The 23,305-nt window shown below is 35.7% G+C and overlaps 1 long non-coding RNA gene across 2 annotated transcripts in view; it reads right to left on the reverse strand.

Annotated features, from left to right (window-relative positions):
- LOC140166540 (uncharacterized) overlaps window positions 1-21,207 on the reverse strand; it is a 30,536-nt gene extending 9,329 nt beyond the window's left edge. The window contains exons 1-3 of one of the 2 annotated variants that reach the window (XR_011860878.1): window positions 21,099-21,207; window positions 8,785-8,909; window positions 111-270 (exon numbers count right to left, since the gene is read on the reverse strand). This is a non-coding gene — a long non-coding RNA (uncharacterized lncRNA). Of the gene's footprint in view, window positions 1-110; window positions 271-8,784; window positions 8,910-21,093 lie in introns of both variants that reach the window. The other variant, XR_011860879.1, reaches the window with a different exon arrangement.
- Between the last annotated feature and the right edge of the window lie 2,098 nt (window positions 21,208-23,305).

The raw sequence follows: 23,305 nt of genomic DNA on the forward strand, positions 1-23,305 counted from the left end.
TCCCATTTAAGGTTTTCTTGGATAGTAACAGCTAACAAATTAAAACTAAATGCTACATGTAGGTTTAGGGTGTGCTCCTGAATCAGCCATAACACTTTTTGATATCTTACCTTTCTCCTCTCTTCTGCTGCTTCTAATTTGCTCTTGATGACATCCAGTGTCTTGGGTGTGCCCTTACTTGATGGGGGTGATGTGGGGGCTTCTTGGCTGCCTCTGCATCTGCCTCCTTCAACACCACATCAAATGCAAGACCACCGGGAGTTTTCATTTCTGCAAGAAGAGAAACAAGATTAAAAATTCCACTTTGTGTTTAAAACATGAGCACAACAAGGTGTATCAGTAATCACCATCAAAATATATTTCCTTTACAATTTAAAAGTTCTCGCATAGCTGGCTCATGTTTGTAGTGTCCATATCTGTTATCATGCATCACTGCAACCTGCTCACTGATAGATAGTTGGTGAATAACAATGTTCAATTTCCATGCAACATGTCAAGATGTGCATATCATTTCATTTACAAGATTTAAAACAACTACCTGATGACATGTTCTGCTAGCTAGCAATGGTTGTTGTGAGCTCTACACACTACTGAAGCACACTTGTTATAAATAAGTTGTGCTTTGTATGCGTCACATGCACATGTATCTGATCGACACAGGCGATAAAGTTAAACATATGCCAGTATATGCCTATCCCATTGATTCCCTAATGCACTACAATTTTCTTTAAAGTAATCTGGATGGGTCTTGTTTATAAAATTGGGCTATACCATTTAAAATCCACAAGATGTGGGAATATCTTCCACCGGGGGGAGTATGAATTTCAAATGGAATGAATGCATAAGGCAGCTCACCCTCCCTCTTTGGAAGATTCACATTGAATGTCTCAAGAGGGTGTATGAGATTCAGATAAAGCTGCCTAATGTGTCCATTCCTTTGAAATTCATACTCCCCCTGTGGAAGATATTTCCAAAATTGTCCACAGGGGAGTGTTGATTTTAAATGGAATAGCCCAATTGCTGTCAAGCTCAAATCAAATCTGCCAGGTATTGAATCAACTACATGTACTCCCACATTTTTTGCAAAAATAGATCTAGAATTTTTATTCAAATTGCTGTTTAATTATTCACCTACAGTCAGATTACCTTGCAAAGAGCACTTACTCTAAATACTGTATGACTTTTTCTCATGTGATGATGTGATCTACTTTTTGAAATGAGTCACAAGAAGAGATTCATATATCCCATGAATTAATCATACTCGAACTTGTTCATTAATAGTTTTCATGATTGCAAAATAACATGCCCACATTGCCATTTCACAATGGTTCCTAATTTCATGAAGTCTACATTGCATGTACAAGCCTAGACAGACGACAAGATATGCATCCATATACACATATAATATGATGTATTTATCATTTACATATCATCCACTTGGCACATAATACCAGTATTTATAAATGTTTGATTTATAGCAATCCTAGATAGATCTATTTATAATGTTTGTTGCACCAATGGAAGACCTGGCTAGAGCTGATAGTCATATATTTAAGTGTGTGAGGCTGTGGTGTGACCAATTGAATATTGATGAAAGTTAACATTATATAATATATATTGTATGCTCTGGTTCTGGATTTAACATAAAATTGATTGATTAATTTTAAATCTCTTCAATAAAATAGTTCATGGTTTTAAATAAAATCATGTAATGCTGCTAGAACTGCAGCTACATTGCAAATAAACGGCACGTTTTTTCATCAATGTCGCAACAAGTCATCACCCCTGACATTTTACTCCCACATAACCTATCTTGCAATCTCCCTGCAAGTTTTAAAAATGCTCTTCAAGTATAATGCATCATCCACTCACATGCATGCATATTGGGGATGGGACGTCTAAAATTTCACACACAAAAGAGTCTCTGTGACACTGATGAAACAGCGGGGACTTTGGTCCAATACATACTGTATCAAATTTAGCAGGGTAGTCGATACTCATACATTTTAGTCACTTTCCAAGGGGCATGCCCCGTGCACAGTCATACACAATTCAGCCTTTCAGTGACTTGCACGTCGACAATTCCTACCTCCATTTTTTAAAGGTAACAACTGGTACTGGTGGTCTATCAAATGAGATCGAGTTCAAACCTAAACAAAAATGCACTCATCAGACAGCGAATAAGTAAATTGTAGATGTGACCCATCACATCAAAACCGACCACTTCACGGCTGGCTTTATTGGCAGATACATGTAACAATGAAAGAAGATGAGCAAATATAAAGAATATAAAAAGAAATTTGAGCTTGTTTTGCCTCATAAAACATTTTAAAAGTACCCACAAATAAGGTGTTATTTTTTAAAAAGCTGAAAAACTGCAGTTTATCCCATTGTTTAAATCTCCATTTTCATTTCTGCCACTAAGAGGCTGATTTTGATGTGATGGGTCACAAATGCTTGTTGGGAGTGAAATTGTACAAAATAATGCACGCGTACTGAGATGTTGATGCATCTAATGCATGAGCCCTGAAGGGGGGAGTGCATTAGACGCATCAACATCTCAGTACAAGTGTATTATTTTGTACAATTTCTCGAGCAACAAGTGAAACGCATTTATTAACCTATTTCATACACGAGAAAAAATCTTGTGATTTTTGCTATTTTTATAACAAAATTGTCACTAGAAACGTTGGAAAAAAGGCAAGCAAATTATATAAATGAATCCACCCGCAAGAAAACTGAACATGTCCAAAAGCACCACGCGCCCGTGCAATTATACAATATTTATGCACGGCTAGTAATTTATGAATTCTCTACAAAAAACCTATTTTCTTCAGACTTTGCTTTAAACTTACTTCACCTCACCTGTTTTTAAAAGGACACAACTTGTGGTCAATAAATCAAGTGAGTCTTGCCTTTTAATTCTTCAAGCACTCAGACAGTGCATGAAATGCTTTATTTCTAGACATTAAAACAAAAACCTGTATTTTCTACAAATGTAAAGCAGCTTTAAACTTCTTCAAACATATGCTATTCCCCGACTGTACTAGTGCCATTTCATTGCTTCCCGACACAAATTGTTGTGAGAGAAAAAAACTTTTTTTAGCATTTATGTACCATTTGCTAATTGCTTTATAAAAATAAATAAACCACACATTATCAATTTTTCATTTTGATAGAATTGTAATCCATGTCTATTGATTCTAAAATCCTCCCTCAGACAAAATCCCTCAAGAAAATATTTTCATTCTCCCGGGAGACAAACAGATACGTTATTTACATGTGCAACTCAAGCTGCACACAGACAGAAATGCTCGCCAGATTGCCCTGGCGATAAACGTTATGTGTGATACAAGGGAGTTGCCACACAAATCAGTTTCAGCGACATCAAAGCTGTGCTAGTTACCAGAATGTTTTAATATTGACTGGTGAAATATTGATGGACATGTGCAGGGATGAGGAATGCTCTGGAGGCCACTTGATGATGATGATGATGAATATTTGATGGCTGTGCCACCTGGGCCTTTAAGCTTGTAAATTGCAGTCCCATCCCATTACAAGTACCACAACCTTTAGTTTTTTACATAGGAGCTGTTAATTAGCATGTACACAGGTTCAACAACAAATTGAATGTATTTAACATAGGGCAGGACAAGAGTTCAGTGTTAAGTGTTCTAACGTTGGGGTTTTGAATTTCAACAAAAACCACTTTGTGGCACATAATAATGAATTAGCTATAAATAAATGTGCTCTCAAATGCAGATTGCATGGAGTGCATGCACATGGTTTGAAGACCATCAAAGAAACGCATCTTTCCAGGCCATCTTTTGAGTTTCTGTATGCTAACTGTGCATGCCATCCCACATGTTGACAAGTGCCATTGACACTTTTTACAATGCACCTTGATTGAGAGAGATTTATTTTGTAGCGCACCTGAACTTAAAATTCAAAAATCATTTGAAAATTCTTAACTTATCACCTGTATCTTGAGCACACATTGTACATATTGGACTCCTTGTTTCTAAAACAAATCTAAAGGTACTTTATGTATGGTACACCCAACACGGCTTTCAAATTTGTGAAGCTACATCTCCTCAAATACCTATGATGTAACATAACAATTGCAAGCAGGTAACACTAGCTGCCCATAATGATAATTATGCATGCCTAGTACATTGTTCTGAGAACCACCCTTCAATTAATTTTTTTGATTCAAGTAAAACTAACCACAAACCATATGGTAGACTGTTAGATAAGTCATCACGTTGCTAATATCGTGACAATGTCTCATTGGCTTTATATAATCAACTGATGCTCCCTAGATCCATTATTTATTTCATGATTTCACTTTTGCAGATGATCCAACAATAAAGCATACGGTACCTCGGATTCGGTTTTCTTGTGGATCTCTGCCAAAAATTCTATTCTATGTAAATCATGACAGCCATACATGCAACCAATGTGCAAGTTTCAACATTCAATCTCTCTTACCAAATGTTCACCAAAATTGCAATAACATTTCCCTCAATTCTAATAATCCTTTTTTTTTTTTGGCATTCTGCTCCTTGCAAAACAATAATTCAATCGAGTCTTATTTGCTTCACATACAGTGCAATCCCCATGCACATCTACTTAGCGCACAAAAATTGAGATGGCTTGAACTTTTCCAGAGGATGTTCACCTAAAAAACAAAACTAATTCGTTAAATTGCCAATCGTAATGTCATTCAATTGGGAAACGTAATCACATAAATTTGAATTCACAGAGTACAGTGAACATTAAATGCAGCACAAACTTGTCTTTTTGCACTCAGGCTATGCCCAGGCTGCAAATGCTGACTGAGTAGTTTGAAGCAGGGGAATCCAGTAATGTTACAATCATGGATCCATGTGTTGTCAAAGCTTCACTACGTCAATTATTACCGGTACGTTAGTACCGTAGTGCTACATTGCACATGCACACTCAACAGTTAATTTCAAAACTGCCTTGCAAATTTATACGTACCCTGATAAAATCAGATTTGCCGCTTACAAAATATGAAAGCGGGAGGGAGAGAGAAGGGTTCTTGCTACACCCAAGTTTTAAGGGGTCCAGGTAATTTGAAATCTTGTAGAACTATTAATGGATGGAGATGTTAGCGAGGGGAGTGGATAAGGGAGGCGGAAAGGAGAGGGAACTAAACATGGGCTGAGAGTGTATGACCTGGGTAATCCGATGATGATTGATTGATCTCAGGAGTTCAGTGTTCTTGTTTTTCTTTTAATCAAGAAATCAGAAAACTAGCTGCTTACAAATTATTTGATCAAGTTTTTAAAAAATATATCATACCCATAGTATCATCATTATCATGAGTACATGCACCTGTAAAAAAATAACAATTAAGCACTTCGCTTGGGGGAAATAATCAAAATTCATAACCTCATTAATAAACATGATGCGTGCGATCCAATTACATTTAGTTATTTGTGAAAACACGAACGCGAACGCAAATCGAGGTCATCTCACAATTGACCGCAAAATGCGTAATTGTTCCAATGTCGCATACATTTGACCGGCGTTTGCGTGTTGTTGTGCGTCGAACAAACTGCAAAAGAGCTGGCTGCCGTGTTTGGATTATGCTACCATATTTGCACAGATTGTGATCGCACTTTTGTTATTGGTTGTCTTGTTTTAGCCTGATCGATTTTTGGAAAGGGAAGATGTAAAAAATCATCTATTTTTAAATACACTTTTGAGGAAAATTTTGTGTTATTTTGCAAGATGAAGAGATTAAAGTGACGGTGGTTATGAATGAGGTTAATAACTTTGCATCGGTAATATGTCGGGCATTGTGAAAAATCTAAACATTTTGCTTTGGACCTCAGAATATTCCTCGGTTCCAAAGGCAAAATGTTTAGATTTTTCACAATGCCCTCCAAATAACTTCGATCGCAGTTATTAACCTCGATTATATATTCAAAGTGTTATTGAAATTAGCAAAATGAAGTAAAAAATGATACAATTTATCAAAACTAACAAGTTTCACAACATCCAAACCTTACAATAACCCTTTAAAAACAAGTTGACATTAGCTCATTGCATGGTTGAACTGTACACACATTTTATGTGTAATTACACAGTAGTTTTTGAACTGGAAATAAATTTTCCAGAAGCCACAGCCCAACTCATGTGAACTGACAGGGCATAGACAGAGAGACACACCTGTGTAAATTTACCTCGCTAAGTCGCTACATGCACACAGACAACCAACTACTCTTGATCAATGCCATATTTTTTCCCCTTTCAATCCATTGCCATGGTGACACATCTTAGTTTCCATGGCAACTCATCTTTGATGTGTTTGAAGGAACTCAACATTTTATGTGTCGGGTTGTTTGCAGTGCTCACTCTGTGCTTTGTACCGATAGTGTTCATCCAAAAAACAGGAAAGTTGAATTCTCTTGCTAATTCTAAGTAGTTTTGTCTGCTACTTGGGCGTCTTCCTATCATCCCCAATCTACTTTTAATCTTCTCTTAGTCCCCTTGTCAATGTCATAAGACTTTATAAGATTCACAAAATTGTTGAGTGCAAATGATAAGTATGTTTAGAAAGTACTGTGTACCTGTGCAACAAGGTACCTATAAATAATAAATAAAAATTGTAAAATCAACAAAAATTTAAGTAAAATTGTTTGCATAAATTTCTTCTTTTCCAAATCGCTACTTTATGACTGTGTGGTGACATTCTTTTCAAACTTTGCCATGTACAAAACTAATTATCAATTATGTCTTTACATCTGGACTGGATCACTAATTTGTATTTCCTTGAACAGAATAAACAAGAAAAATTCAGTTTGCAATTTGCTAAATGTGCCTCCACTGAAATTGAGAACACAGTTAATAGTCATGTATACGACATATGCAATATTTTCATTTATTATTGATGCAGACTTTACTGCTCATCCAGGTCAGATTTAGGGCGTGATCACATCAGGCACTTTTGATATAGGGACGTGGAGTCGACCCTACATCGAAACCACTTCCCAGTGTAGTGTGAACACAAAGTAAGTGGATTCGACCTACTACATCAACAATGTGGATCGAAACTACCTGGTTGAGGTAGTTTCGACCCTAGGAGGTGGGTTAAATTTCGTAATGTGAACACGATAATGTGGAGTCGATCCACAAATACCGAAGTGGCTGTGGTCGACGGGCGAAATGGTGAACGTAAATGTTACAAAACGAACTGAAGACGTCACCAATCAATCGATATTGGGGTCCAGCATTCGAGTCATCCGCACCCAACGCAATTACAAGCGCCCGGCCTGCGATCAACTTTATGCCACGCTAGGCGTTCTCTTGGCGAATTGCCAGCTCGCAGTACGCGTGTAGTTCTTCACGGTGTAAAAAGTAAACAAAATTGTGAAACAAAATAAAGATTGAATTTTAAATAGCATCGCTGTTTTTCCGTATATAGCCTATCTTTTGTATTTTATGGCATCAAAACAAACTGGAACAAAGGTATCTAGTATACAGTTCCCGTTTAAACAATTATTTTATGGAAGCTAAAGTGAAATATGACAAAACAGAGGAGAAAATACGCTGTATTTGGTATTTTTACACCGTGGACACGTGAGAAACACACGTGTTGTTTGTTTACATCTCAGACCCCAATATCGATAGGTGACATCATCAGAAAAAGGTCTATAAATCGCTTCTGAGGTGATGGCTTTACGAAATTTGGTATCTATGCTGCGTGGTACTAGGCCTACATGTGAGTCGTTCTACATGTAACATCCGGGTATGTGGATTCGCTCCACTTACATCATAACCCACTTTCGATGTAGATTAGCTTGCTAGTGTGAACGCGAACTCAATGTGGATTCGATGTGGATCGACACCACTTCACTACCTAGGTACGAACCCACATTGTGTAATGTGAACACGCCCTTACTGAGAACCTGGAACTGACCTGTGTAATTTCAGATTGCAAACAATTTTATTACTACTCCTAGGTTAGTTCTGCATTAAGAGTAGGCATTAATTCCCCCAAGTGCACCGAAAGAGGTACTAGCATACATTTCTGCACATTGGATTCAATGAAAATTGGTTCAATTAGTGGATTAACTAATAACAAGCTATCTTCAGTAGATAGCACAAAGCGTGGGCCCAAGGCAACTTATTATTAATGCTTAATACAGAACTTTGGCACATAATGGTTAGTCCATGTACAAAAACATAGTATATCCACATTTAGATTAATGTTGTTAAACTGTGCAATCAGATAATGGAACACTTGTACATGTATAATAAGGTTAATGTATGAAATACTAGGAATAAATTACACAATGTTAAGTCAGCATGGGAAGTCTGGTGGGAAGACTTTTTGATTACATTTGCAACTTGCATTTAATTTTCATGTTCAAAAACAATGTCAATACTATAAATTATAGCTGTTACCTATCACCATTCATGTTCAAATTCTATCTTCAGTAGATAGCAATAGAAAACTTGTGTTGAAAAACTTACATTTATATAGCTCTCTAAGCTAATGAATTTACATACAAAGTATACATTCAGACTTGCTTCATAAAAATGACATTTGAACAAAATGTCATCCCACATTTCTGTTAGTATTGTTCACATTAAAGAAGCATGACATTTTGACTCTACATCCAATGATACATTTAATCTTCACAAATAACATCCACCATACTACAGTCACATATTCACAGAAACCTTGTGCCGTACACAAACACACATGCTAATGAGAGCTGACACATCCAGCAAGTAAAAAACGCTTACCTGAAGGCATAGTAGAAGCAATTGTGAAGTATCGGCTAGATATAAAAAGAATTCAAAATATGTACGTCTGGCTCTGGTTGTGGTAAGGCACAAAAGTGCTGCAACCGCTAAGGTTATTCACTGATCTGTACAGGGAGAGAGGGAGAGAGGAGCAGAAACGGAAGTTGCTCGGTTAGTCGAGTAACCACAATCAGTCATGTTTATTTAATCTTCCCAACACCTTCCAAGATGAATCTTAATTGGCTGGCTGCCATTTGAATTTTATTTACTTCAGTGCTCTTCATTTAGACTAGGGCACAATTTTCCGTATCTTATGTACACCCTGGACTCCTGGTCCATCTTCAAAGAACTATCTTGGATTAAATTAGGGATTCAATGAATGATAAACTTAGATGATGATTATGAAATTATATCACACTTTACAAATTGATACCAGTCTGTTTATTAATGTCAAAATTTGAAACCACCTGTGAAATTTATACAAAGATGTATTTCATCCTCCTTTCATATTGGTAGGTATTCCTGGGGCAGAAAGTGTCCCAGAATCAAACAATGTATACCCCAGACAGCAAGGATGTGAGAGTCCCTGGTCATACACACAAATATATTTTGAATTGATTTTTTCAAAGTGCATTTGTATGATGAGAGGCTGCTTGCAACTTCGACCACAATTCATACCTGATGAGGGGCTTTGAGGGCTAAGCAGTAATTTTTGCAGTTTAATTTTGCGATTCCACAATCCTGTACAACAAAATCCTTAACTTTCCTATACTTTTTTGCACTTTGGCCAAAAGAAAATCATACAAAACCTGAATTCATGATTCATTTATCCTCAAGTCAAAACTTAAAAAATGAAAATTTAAATCCAAGTCCAATACACAAGACAATGTCGATGACAGCCTGCCCAAGGTATGCTGTTGATTTTTTTAAATATGGCAATTGGTCTAGAGAAGTATTAAGTTGTGTACTTGTAGGACCAGACACATAAATGTTCATCGCGTTGTTGAGTCAACAAGAGTGAGGACTTGGTAGGTTTCCTGCTTGTTTGTTTCTAAGGCATGGGAAATTGTTTGGTTTAGGCATTTGCTAAGCTGAGATTGTGTTGTAAATTACGTTGCTGCTAAACCAAACTCGGAAAAAAGTTTTGTTGAGCCCTCTGAAAACAAAAAACATTGCAACATCTGTCACCTTCCTATTTCACCTTTTTCAATTCATGCTCCAAGAAAGGAAATGTGTTCATTCTTTTTCCAAAAACCAGGTGTGCATTTTCTTCTGTTATCAACTCAGACGAGCTTTGGAAATATTCTTGTCCCAAAAATAGTCATTTCATTGTTGAACCATAGGCACAATCCACCGTGACAGTAAGCCGTCCAGACAGTTGGCAGTATAATATGAAAATTAACTTGTCACATCTTTTCTTCTTCGATCAAATTAAAGCCAGAGCTGTCACTTTTGATTTCTGATTTTATTGAACATCTTTTATTGATTTCTTGTCCCCACTATATTGTATGAATTTAATATAGTTTATTCTGTAATTTGCCGATTATAATTCAAGTGAATTTTCAAAAGATAATGCTCATGCAGTAATTTGGTCTCCACCCATAGTCCCATACCCACCCCATTTTATACAAAAAAAGCAACATTTAGTAATTCTTTTTTCACTATCATGGATGATCCAATGGTGTTAGTCAATCGGCCAAAACTTTACGAATCAAAATAATTATATATAATTGGCTGCTTGAGACACAATGAGAGAGTTATCATGGGGACTTAAGTTGAGATTGCCCGAGTACCGACTGTGAACTCAGGTTGTACAGTGGTAAAGCTCTGGACCGTAATCCAGCGACCGGGTTCAATCCCGCTGAGTCCTGATTTTTCTCTCTCAATATTTTCATATGCCAGTTTGCTCGAGCCCCAATCACGCCAAAATAATTATAATTTACAAAGTTGAACAATGTTAAAAAGTGCAGTTTTACTGTCAGCTAATTGTAATGCGAACAAAATATCAAAATAATGTCATACAGTAGTAATTATTGATTAATGGTTGATTACTCATACATGTTATGTATGAAGTCATCATTCCAAAAACACTTGATTATTAATAGCATCCCATTGCTCAACATACAACATTCATGTTTAACATTGTAGCACATTCATACGTGCACAAACCACATGACACCGACAGCTCAAGCAATAAATTAAAGCCTGGTCAGTGACTCAAAGATGGGAAAAAAGCCTCTGCCGACATAACCGTGAACACATACGCTTCAAGCAATATGGACGATGTCTTTTGGCACGTATCCAACAGTAATTGCAACCATGATGACAAAAGTGACAAGAGGGAATGCCTCTGATGTCAATTGCATGTATGTGGGGCACCCATTATGAAACCAAACACATCTTATACATCTAGTATCCTAGACCATGCTATATGATGAATCAATTATCATAATTTTACTTTTTGCATGTTTCACGCAAAATACAGTGCATGTAAAAAATGAAAATTTGGAAATTCTCTAGCACTTGCACATTACCACTGTTTCAGCCTTTACAAACTTGTAAAATTCTGTTTTGCAAGGAGCACTGACTCGTACAAGTTCCACCTCTCCACCATTTTTACAACCTTTCTTCTCTTTTGCTCTCTACATGCATGTTTTTTATACACATCTTTTATCATCATCATCTCCATCCTTTCCTCCCCTCCACAAAGTTTATAACCTTTTTTCTAAAGATGTTTTCTTTCCATGAATGAATAACATGTGTCTGTCCATGGCTATACTACTAGCTTCAGGGTCTGCAGAGTATAGTCAATCTGAACTGTGATCAGATGCAGAGAGGGAAAGGGAAATCCTACATAAAGATATCCAACTCTAGAGATGAAAATATCATTCCTCTTCCGAAATGCACTTGAAATTGAAGCAAGTCTGGCCGGCACTTTCAAATGCGCACTTGCCCTCATTTGCATAAAATCTAGACATCCAAGGTACTGAACTGAATTTGCTAGCATTGTCACTCAGTGTACACTGTACAGGGAGGCATCCACACAGAGAAAAAAATTGTCCTTGCTATTTTTGATAAGAACTGTTATAACCAATGTTATCTTTTGTTGAGACTATGTGTTTTATCAACAGAAGACAAATGAACAAAATGAGAAATCTTCCTATTTTCTTCACCTTTTTCAAAGTTGATCAATTTTTATTTGGTCTAATTTGATAAAAGATTTTCAACACGCTGTTAGGGAGTATGTAATTTAAGGTGTAGCACAACCATTGCAAGAACAAATTATGATTCTTTGTGCAATTTAAGACATTAAAAAAGGAGCATGTGTGATCCTAGCATCTTTTTGTAATCCAACTTTGAAAATGTTTTTGCTAAACTAATTAATTTGCAAATTTTTGTTTTTTTGTACATACGCATGTATAAACATTATGCAGTCAGGTTTCCAGCACTGGTATAAAAATCCAATTTTTTTAGAGAAAAGTGGGGGGATGACATAAAATGCCCCTTTAAACAAGTTAAGGCCAGAGTAATGGGAGAGAACATGGACCTTTTCGAGCATCATTATTTCTGAATTGTATGTCCAAAGTATATACAACTACACATTTTTGGAAAGGAAATGAGCCAAGGAATCCCATGGTGACGTCAGATTTGTTCAAAAATCTCGAGTTTTTGAAAAAAATCACAAAAATTCACCTTTTTGCCCCAATTTTTTTGTGACAACTTGGAAAAAAATCTGTTCAGGAGTAAAAAAAAATTCAGTTACCTTTTCATGAAGAAGAGACATGAACTTAGGGAAGGTTTTTTTATTTTTTAGAAACTTGTCTCTTTTTTCGAAATATTGAAAAAAACATGTGAAAAAAAGCTAAAAATTGAACATAATGGTGTATATTTTTGTTTGAAAAAATGAGAAAACCTCCCCTAGACTTTGATGTACCGTACTCAACGATAGTGCAAAAAGAATAATATTTTGGAGCGTTGTTTCTGAGTGTTATAACGTGCAAAAACAAAGTTCAAAACAAAAATAAAATGTTCTGATTGAACAAGGACGAGCATAATTGATTGATTGATAATTGGTCATTATTTTCTATGCAGCAAATGGATTTAAACAAAAACAGATATCAATTTCGCGATTTTCTAGCGAGTTTTATGGAGGTTCAATGCTTTGTGGAATTTATATGATCCTTATAATGATACTGTAACCACCCGGGTATAAGCCCACCTTCAGGTTTAAGCCCATCCCCTATTTTTCAAAACATTTTGGGAACAAGGGTGCACTTGGCTATTAGCCCAGTACTAAATTTTGGCCAAGTTCTTAAATCAAATCAATGCTTTTCTCTCACATTCAAGAACAAATATAAAAAATATCAGTTGATAATTAACATTCCACACTTAGAATTGTAAGAAATTGACATACATGTAGATGATAGAAATTATTGAGTACATTTGGGCATATACAAATGGGGATGATTTTTCTTATTTCTAAAATTCAAGTACTAGCCCCTCCCCGGTTATAAGCCCACCCAAATTTTGAAGTGTAATCTGCCATCTAGGGGGGTGGGCTTATACCCGAGTGGTTACGGTACATATGAGGCTATTTTGATGATGTTTCAAGGTAAATAAATGACTTAATGAAAATTATGTCACATAGTCACAAAATAACTTTGAGGTGAATTCTGTAATGGAAGTTGCTCGAGTTGGGTGGTCAAATTCGGAACCAATGTGCAAATTGTCTGATAAAATTTGCGAGTATTTAATTTCGCGAATCAAAAGCCCTCACGAAATTCGAGAAATTAAATACCTCGCGAAATTAAGTGGTTTTACAATATGGTCATTTTCACAGTAAAGGGTGTAACTTTTGATTTTTAGGGTCAAAATTTCAAACCACTTAAATATGTTTCTGTTTACTGAAATCATGCATAGAAGCAACTTAAATTCCAGTAAAATAATGTTTCAAGGCTTAAACCTTTTGATTTCTAATAAAAAATTGACATTTCCATAACATTTTGGTTAAAATCTAAGAAAAAATGTATTTTACATAACCTCGAAAATTATGACATGAAAGCTGGAATACATGTGAAATCCCATTCCAAAGTAAGTCAACAGATATAAGTTAAATTTTATACCATGTTTTGCTATGTTTGTAATTGCAGTTTTGAAAATTTTTAACATCAAGTGTCATTTACAATGGAAATTTCCAAACCTGAAACATATTTTTTAAGTTTTAATTGGGTTCCTAAAATAATTTGAATGTCTAACTTCATGTACAAATACTACTTGAGGAAAGGAACCTCCCAGCCAAGTTTCACAGAAATTGGGGTTATGTTTTATAATTGGCAATTCAATCGATTTGTGTTTCGGAGACTTCAGTTAACAACACAGGTGATCATAAAAGTAAAATATTTGGCTAACTACTACAAGTTGACATAAAAAATAGGTAAAAAATATCACAATTACCAATTTTCATGCTTTGCTTCTAAGTATTGAATTTCAGTTGTGACAAAATTAAATTATCACAGCAAGTCATTTTTTTTTGTTTCGGAGGCTTCATGTTAACAATTGTTACATGGCAGAAGTAGTTTTTTGAAAACAACAGTGTTGGGATCATCTAAGCTGTTATTTTCTTGTGTGTATTGAATCAATGATTCTATGCAGCAGATATTGTAGATTTATCACATGTTAATTTTTTCACCCATTTGTTAAGTATGGTGTTTTTTGCATGTGAAGCCTCCGAAACAGGCTTTTTTGGGTATCAGTATATTTTTCAAACATTAACCATAATGTCAAAATTTTTTTTAATTTATGACATTCTGCACATATCAAGTAATACTTACAATGCAGATATCAGTATGAAACACACCAATTTAGATATGCATAGATGATAATTAATCTTATTGTTGTTTCGAGGCTTCATTTGTTTCGGAGGCTTCAATTGTTAACGGAAAGTTTGTATTGGGTCACATTTTCAAACGGTGATATATATCTCCACAATTTAAAAACATGTGACTTGAGGATCTACTTTGCTACATTTTGATAAATAGATTGGATGAGCTCTTTTATTTATATTTGCACAAGCTTGCTGAACATTTTGTTTCGGAGGCTTCAAAAAAGTTAACGGAAAAACGGCTCTTTGAAGTCAAGATTTTATAAAAAATTTAAAAGCTTGCAAATCGACTAATTTTTGTTACCCATTTCAAGTTAAGATAACAACTGTTATGAATCAAGAAGAAGTGAAGAAATAACCAAGAATTATGAACCAAAGCTACACCCACAAAGTTTGTTAATGGAAAATGAAGCCTCTGAAACGACAAATATCAAAGTCTGGTTCTCAAAAATACAGGGCTGTTCACAATTAAAGCTAATGTGGCAGTGTTTACTGAACATATGACTGTACTTTCAGGATAAGAAAAATGATCCATGAACTAACTGAAGAAAACACAGGGTTTTACAAAATGTTACTGTTTTTTATAGTTTTTTCAAAATGGTAATATTAAGTACATTTAAGCCTGCTAAAACTGAACGCAGTAACTCCCAAAGCTGATTATGGTCGTGCGCCATGAATTGGGGGCCAAATGCGTTACACACCGAAAAATTGAGCAATTTGCATGTTTTTGTTCTTGAACTGATCTAATTCATAAACTGTTCATCAAAATCATGTAAAATTATATATCACTATAAAGCTTAGAGTACCAGGAATACACACATACAAACAATTGGTCAATATACAGGGTGCCACAAATGTCATATAGGGTGGAAAAGTTGAATTTTGGTTCAAAAAGTATACTATTTTGTTTCTCTTTTATTTACTAACATAAACACCTGTTCTGCTAAAACCTTTTTAGATGTGCTAATAACATTGTAGGCTTTCAAAAAAAGCAAACTTGTAATGATGAGTTATGTTGCCTACCTGAGATACAGGGTGTTCAAAAGTCGTACATAGTTTTTATGATTTTTATTACATTTTCAATCAAAACTTTTTTCCTCCATGCCCCACACAAAAAACCAATGGCATATTTGAATTCCTCAACAAATTTCCATCCAAAAAATGTTAACATTTACAGCAGTGGGGACATTCCTTCAAGAAATATGACCTTCAGAACATTTCGGAGCATAAATGAACACTTAACACAGTAACGTATAGGAAAAGCCTAGAACCCATGACACAGAATGCAGCACACTTGCAACAAATTAACTTAGCTTGGAGTAAAACTGGTCACATTTCAAACTAGACATAAATACCAAAACAATGGTACATAATCCATCTCAATACCTTGCTGGGTTATGAAGTTACTGTAAAAAATATATTTGTGAGGCGCTAAAAATCAATATTCCCTATACTTTAACACATGCCTCAACCGTAGGATCCTCAACCGTAGGATCCTCCACCCCTGACTTCACACCGTTTGAATGGTAATATCTCAAGAAGTAAATAAAGTGTGAAGTTTTTTCTTTCCACAAATTGAGCTAGATAAATAAGCAACAAACTGAGACCAAAACTAGTTCAGTACCCCTCTCCATTCTTGAGATCTGGTACAAAACGTCCCAAATAAAATGAAAAAATGTAACGCCTCCACCTTTTCCTATACCCCAATTCATGACGCACGACCTTATGCTACCCAAGGTAGCTGATAACTAGATGACTTATGTGGCCAAAAATCATGGAATTCTGTAGCTTTATTAGAACACTACGGATTAAAATGTTAAAAATCCAAAATTACACCCTTTACCGTGAAAATGACCATATACAATCTCTTCATACCCATGGTACTAGAAGCCAAACTTTCAATTCTCTTGTCATTCCAAAATGGAACATAAATCCTGGTAGAACTTTTCACTACAGATCATGTTATGCTTGGAATAGACTCCTTCAAGACATCCGTGGAAACTTTGATTCAATGACCGTTTATACTTTTAAATAAAACTGTATTTCAAAATTGTGATTTGACTTACTTATTTGATTTTAACTATATCTGTTGACTTGCTTTGGAATGGCATTTCACATGTATTCCAGCGTTCATGTCAAATGTTGTGGAAATGTCAATTTTTTTATTATAAATCAAAAGGTTTAAGGGTCATTCCATGTCAATTCAACAGATTTTTCAGAAGTTTCCCGCACTACCCTTTCAGAATTTCACTTAAATGTTATACCTATAGCCATTAGAAAAACCCACAAGTTTTAGATCCCTAGCCGGCCCTTATCGTTTTTCCGTGCTGGCCGATCAAAAATTGGGGGGGGATCTATTTTTACCATCAAATCTGACTTTTGAAATTAATGGAAGTTTGAAAGCCCGGGTCTAATTGGCTTAATTGTATTAGCTAGAGACTTGGAAATGGCAATATTTGAAGAGCTTAGTTTCAAAACCCCTTACATCCACTTGAGCAATTTTGAGAAAACATCAAAAAATCATCTAAAAATCATTGATATAAGAGGGTTTGCAACAAAAGCAGTTTTTGGCGGGATGCTCATCCTACCCAGGCATCCCGCCAAAACCTGCTTTTGTTGCAGACCCCCTTATATCAATGATTTTTTGGATGATTTATTAATGTTTTCTCAAAATTTCTGAAGTGGATGTAAGGGGTTTTGAAACTAAGCTCTTCATTTATCAATGGTAGTTAATTTCATGAAAATGAAAAAAAAAAAAAAAATGCATTAAGCACATGTGTGTTGAATTGCACGTCACTGAAATTGCGCAATATTATGCACACAGTTTGCCAAAATGCAAGTTTGACCCCCAAATTCGGCAACTTTAATTTAGGCTAAAAATCAGTTATTTTTGTGTCAACTTTGGCCTTCTTGTATGAAGGAAGCAAATACCCACACTGGGACATTTAAAGGATTTTACAGAAGACACCTCTCTCTACAAAATAAAGCAATAAAAATGAAAATTTAAATATGGCTACATTGGATTTTGACCCCCAAAAAAGGACAAATTCTGATATTTTCCAACTTTGTGAGGGTGCTGTTCATAAGGCGCGTGAAAGTCGATTCAGAGTTTATCGTCCCCCGCCCGCGTCACTTTTTGGAAACCAAAAACACCCGCGTCAAATTTTAAAAAATGCCAAAATAATTCATTCAAAATTGAATTTTGCACATTGTTTTGTAATTTTAATATGAAAATTGATACATAGTTTTCATGTCATACTCTATTAATGATATCAAAATGCATTCAAATTCAATGCATTTTGATATCATTAGAGTATGACATGAAAACTATGTATCAATTTTCATATTAAAATTACAAAACAATGTGCAAAATTCAATTTTTTTTATTTTTTTTTAGGTCAACCATGATCCTAGCATTTAGGTCTAGGTCCAGAGACACTACAAGACCGGGTAATAGGATTATCGGGCCGGACTCGAATTCCCGGGACTCACTCACACCCTTAGTTTGGCCACATTGGATTTTGACCCCCCAAAATGGAAAAAATATGAGATTTTCCAACTTTGTGAGGGCGTTGTTCATAAAGTAAACGACTGATGTTCATAAAAATCTGTAGATGAGACATTTCAAACATGATCTTAACATTCATAAACATTAAAAAGATGAATTTTGTCAGAAGTGTGATTTTAGGGGGGTCAAACTTGCATTTTGGCAAACAGTATGCGTAATATTGCGCAATTTCAGTGACGCGGCAATTCAAAACGCATGTGCGCAATGCTTTGTTTTTTCATTTTTATGAAATTGACTACCAAATTGATTTATATAGCCATTTTCAAGTCTCTAGCCAATATAATTTAGCCAATTAGACCCTTCCATATATTTCAAAAGTCAGATTTGATGGTAAAAAATTAGACCCCCCACCCCAATTTTTAGACTGCACTTGGCTACACGGTGCTTTGCCGTTTATTGTGTTTTCTGTCAAATGGCAATCATCATTTACAACACCTACAATTATCAATTCACACGATTGATGAATTTACATGGATATGGTTTAACCTGTCCTTGTTTTTTGACCATAATTTCCCTCATAATCGAAGCCCTGCCCTCAAAAATCAAATACATGGCGATCTTTTCTTTTAGACCACCCGAGTTATATAAGCAGTGTCCGATTTACAAATTTTTTCCTACCTGCACTGGTGCATGTAGCCCAAAATTTCTACATGCACAGCAAAAAGTGTGCATGCACCAAAATTAAAGCAAACATAAAATCACATTGAATCACGATCATTGTCAGTTAAGCTTGTAATAATATTCCCGGCTCCACTGTCAGTGTCATTTTTATGCCGATCACTCGCCGATTTCTTAGCCAAAGCACTGGATGCTGTGGCTTCATCTGTTCTATTTCCAGAATGATGCAAGTGTTTTTTGAGCTATTTCCTTTTTTGCTGGACATTATTATGATTATTTTCCGCACGTAAACAAATATTTCCCACAGTTTAAATTCGGTTCTTTTTTTTCAAAATGAAAATGACAGCTTCGACATGTGCGAGGGTATCGGGAATTGGTGGATGACGTCACATTACGCTAGCCCCTCTAAGGGAAGTCATAGTCTCGGACCAGACTGTACATGTATGTGGCTATCGCGAATGTTCGTACTAATAGGATCGACGAGTATCAGACCGACGCAAACTGGCGGTGTAGAAGACTAGGGAAGTCAATGAAAAAAGTGACAGTTCTCACGTGATAGGGTTATCGGAATTGTCAATTGCGTCAGCCCTGAAGTCAGGATGTTGCGCTAAAAATAGATTGGGTTTTTCCAAATCGGACTGACTGCTTGTTTACTTTTGTATATTGGTTTTGTCATATCGCTAGCGCTAAAATCGTACATGCACGCGCGTGCAGGCAGGTAGTGAAAAGCTGCATGCACAAAGGGAATGTTACATGCACTGGTGCAGGTATGCAGGTGGTAAATCGAACACTGTATATAAGGTTAAAATTACAAATTTACCAAATTAAACTTTCGCGACAAGGTTAAACATGTTCTTAGCTACACAAACATACCTTTTATTTCGTCGAACAAGCTTTATTTTGTTCCAAAATCCACGTTTTTATCGCAATTTTGGACGTAAAAGAGCTGAATACAAACCCGGTGATGCAAACTCCAAAGCTTTCGCGTAGCACGAGCGCTTGATGTACGCTTTCGCTTTGACGGCGATTTACGCTCGCGTATCAAGCATTTCAAGCGCGTTTGACAGTATTTTACTGCATGCCGCAATTTTGCATTTATTCAAGATGGAGATTTCTCGAAAAACACGATGTATTTTTCTTTAAAAAAATCCCTCATTTTGCACATTCTTTGCCACTTTTCACTCATCTGATCATCTTTTTATGTGACGGAAGTGATGCTGATTGTATGAAGGTATGTTTTTTGTTTTTCCGATAATTTTTAAATTGTTTTTCGAGACAAAAACTTCTTTGCAGAATAGCTGTTTTCACTTGTTTTCAAAAAGTTGTTTTAACCTTGTTTTTTACCCCATAATTTCCCTCATTAATCGAAGCCCTGCCCTCCTTCCAATACATTAAACCTTGACTTCAAAGTGTTTGGCAACTGTTTAACCTTGATGCAAAAGTAATAATTTAGTCCCTATATAGCGAGGGTGGTCTAAAGGAAAAGATCGCCAAATACATAACCTTGATCTGCATTGGTAATCGGCACTGCCTCCTCTGGAGGATCACGCCAATGGGGGTTAGGGTCAGCTGCTTTAGATACGCTGGGTTGGTGTAGAAGGTGCCTCGATGACAGAAAGTGTTTGGCAACTGTTTTATGTTCTTGAGTCTTTCTAAAAAGGATGATGTAGAAGGTGCCTTTGTCGATAACTCCAAAGTGTTTGGCAACTGTTTAACCTTGATGCAGGTAATATTTTAGTCCCTATAGCAAGGGTGGTTTAAAGGAAAAGATCGCCAATGTATATTTATGAAGTTCAAGAAAAATGTATTTTAAACAATTTAAGTCATGATGGTTGTTGAATTTGAACTGATTTATTTTAAGAAAATTATAATTTAAAGTTATTATTTAACTACTAACTATTTAGTACTATTTGCAACACGGGACACCACATAACAGTATAACACTGAAAATATGAGTAGAGCCAACAATTTACATGATCTAGATTTTGCAGCAACTGAACTGAACCATCAGCTCATGAGCTGCCATGCATGTTCTACACATGGCCATCTCCACAATGAAAAAAGTAAACAATACAACGAGATGAAAAATGGTTTCATTATTACAATGTTTTTGCACAAACAATACATTAATACACAAAGAAAATAGCACCAAAGCATAAAGTGTACTTCGATCTTTATTTACGTCAAATATTTCAGCTCTTGAAGGCTTTTATACGATATAATTAATAAATTAATGCCACACCTTACCTGAAAATTGTCCTCCGAACGTGGGTTTGATGGCAAATGACGTTCTCTCATTTTCGCGCATATCGAACAGGTGATTCCATTCTTATCTCTGATTGGTCCAAATCCAGCGAGTCGCGAGTTTTGATTACAGAGGGCGCTATGAAAGATTCTGTCGCGGTCAGGCGCTCAGTTACTGGCGCTTTGATGATTTGGACGCAGCTTGGGCAAGTTCATTAGGTTTTTTCACAGAATTTAATGTTTGTTTGTTTGTTTGTTTGTTTGTTTGTTTGTTTGTTTGTTTGTTTGTTTGTTTGTTTGTTTGTTTGTTTGTTTGTTTGTTTGTTTGTTTGTTTGTTTGTTTGTTTGTTTGTTTGTTTGTTTGTTTGTTTTGTTTGACCAAAACTTTCATTATTTTCATATAAAAGTCAATTATCTGAAAATTGAGATGGAAGTAGGCCTAATCAAACTATCAAAATTGAAACTCTCAAAATGTCTGACATCCCCTGCTGATCATAATCGGGTTTTTCTTAGTTGTAGGAGTAGAGGACGTGGTAAATAATGGAAATTTAAGGATTACCTCATCAGTAGCGTAGCCAGTGGGGTGGCAGGGGGGGGGGCAAAGTGCCTCCCCTGACAAAAAAATGAAAGAAAAAATGCCCCTCTGACAAAAAATGAATGAAAAAATCTGGAGGGAAAAGAAAAGGGACAAGGAGCGCCCTTTTCCACCAAAATTCACCCCGATCATGGCCTAATATTGTAAAATATAAACATTTTGCGCACTCGCACGGTCACAATAAAGCCCTTTTCACCCCAATCATGTGCGAAAATAGTGCAAAATACAATTTTTTTTGAGCGCTACACGCGCAAATCGTCCCAATAAAGCCGCTCTATGATGAAACTGCAATTTTTTTTTTCGTCTGTGCCCCCGAAATTTTATTTTGCCCCTCCTGACCAAGAAAGCTGCCTACGCCCTTGTACCTCATCATGTTTCTAGCGATTACAAAAATTGCACATTTCTTTTCATTTTAATAAAAACAAATTCAAATCTTTTCTCAATCTGTTGCAACTTAGGCCTAATATCTGTAAATGATGATAGCATTAGGCCTAATACCTATTTTGAGATGGTCTTTTATGTGCTATACCATGATACTAGTGCCCCAAGGGGAATGGCCAAAGTGGACGGTAATTTAAACCTGAAAATTGTTGAGTTGAGCTATAAGAAAATGAAGGTGTCTACCACTAGGTTAAAAATAGACAATTGATGCTCTTCAAAACAAACATTTGGAAATGTGACTTTTCTTTTGTTTTACCTCCTTTGTTCAACTCAAAATTAAAAGGGTATACATAATTGATAGAGACAACTAAACATTTTGTGGGGTAAAATAAAAAATGCTTTTTTATATAAAATGTTACAATATTGTTTTGAATAAGTGCTGGTAATTAATTCTGTGGTTTTTTTTTCATTAGCTTAAACTTTTCTTGCCACTATTTCATTCTTTCAACAACAAAAAAGGTAGGTCCGTACTCCGCAGCTTTTTTTGGAAAGATCCTGCTTTCAAACCAAAAGTTATTCTTTGCCAAAAATTTTTTGTTTGCTGATCACAAACCCAAGACCGAAATGATGAAGTAAAATGAAATTAAGTATATATAGGCCTCATGACTTGCTTGCCAAATAATGCAGAATAGTTAAATCCGAACATTATAAATCAATCAAAAGCTGCACGCTGAAAATATCAAACGAACGAAATAAGTACTTAGTCTGTAGGCCATATGGTTAATATGATCATAGATAATATCTAATATGATCTATGAAATTATAAGAAGGGAACCGATCAAACAGACAGGAAGGAATTAAATGAATCACTGCGTTTACCGAAAAATATCTCATGTTAAATTTCTATGGGATAAGGAGAAAAATGCGACCCCTCGGCCTTCTGATGCCAAAATGAAGAAAATGGGGATGAGGCTGACGATCGGGTCGAAAAACCCGTCAAAAAATAAGACCGGACGGACCTGTAAAATGACCAGAACACTTTCCTGACATTAATAAATATTATAATATTTGGCAAGGAATATTAAAATTCGACTGAAATCGTATATAAGGCTTTAAGGGAAGGGGTTTGAACGTTTGGGCAGTATTTATTGTGGGACATTAGAGCACATCAGACATATCGAATTGCATTCTGAATACGAAGAATGTTCAATTCTGATATCAAATAATTGTGATT

The sequence above is a fragment of the Amphiura filiformis genome, chromosome 12 (genome assembly GCF_039555335.1).
Source record: "Amphiura filiformis chromosome 12, Afil_fr2py, whole genome shotgun sequence".
Classification (NCBI taxonomy): Eukaryota; Metazoa; Echinodermata; class Ophiuroidea; order Amphilepidida; family Amphiuridae; genus Amphiura; species Amphiura filiformis.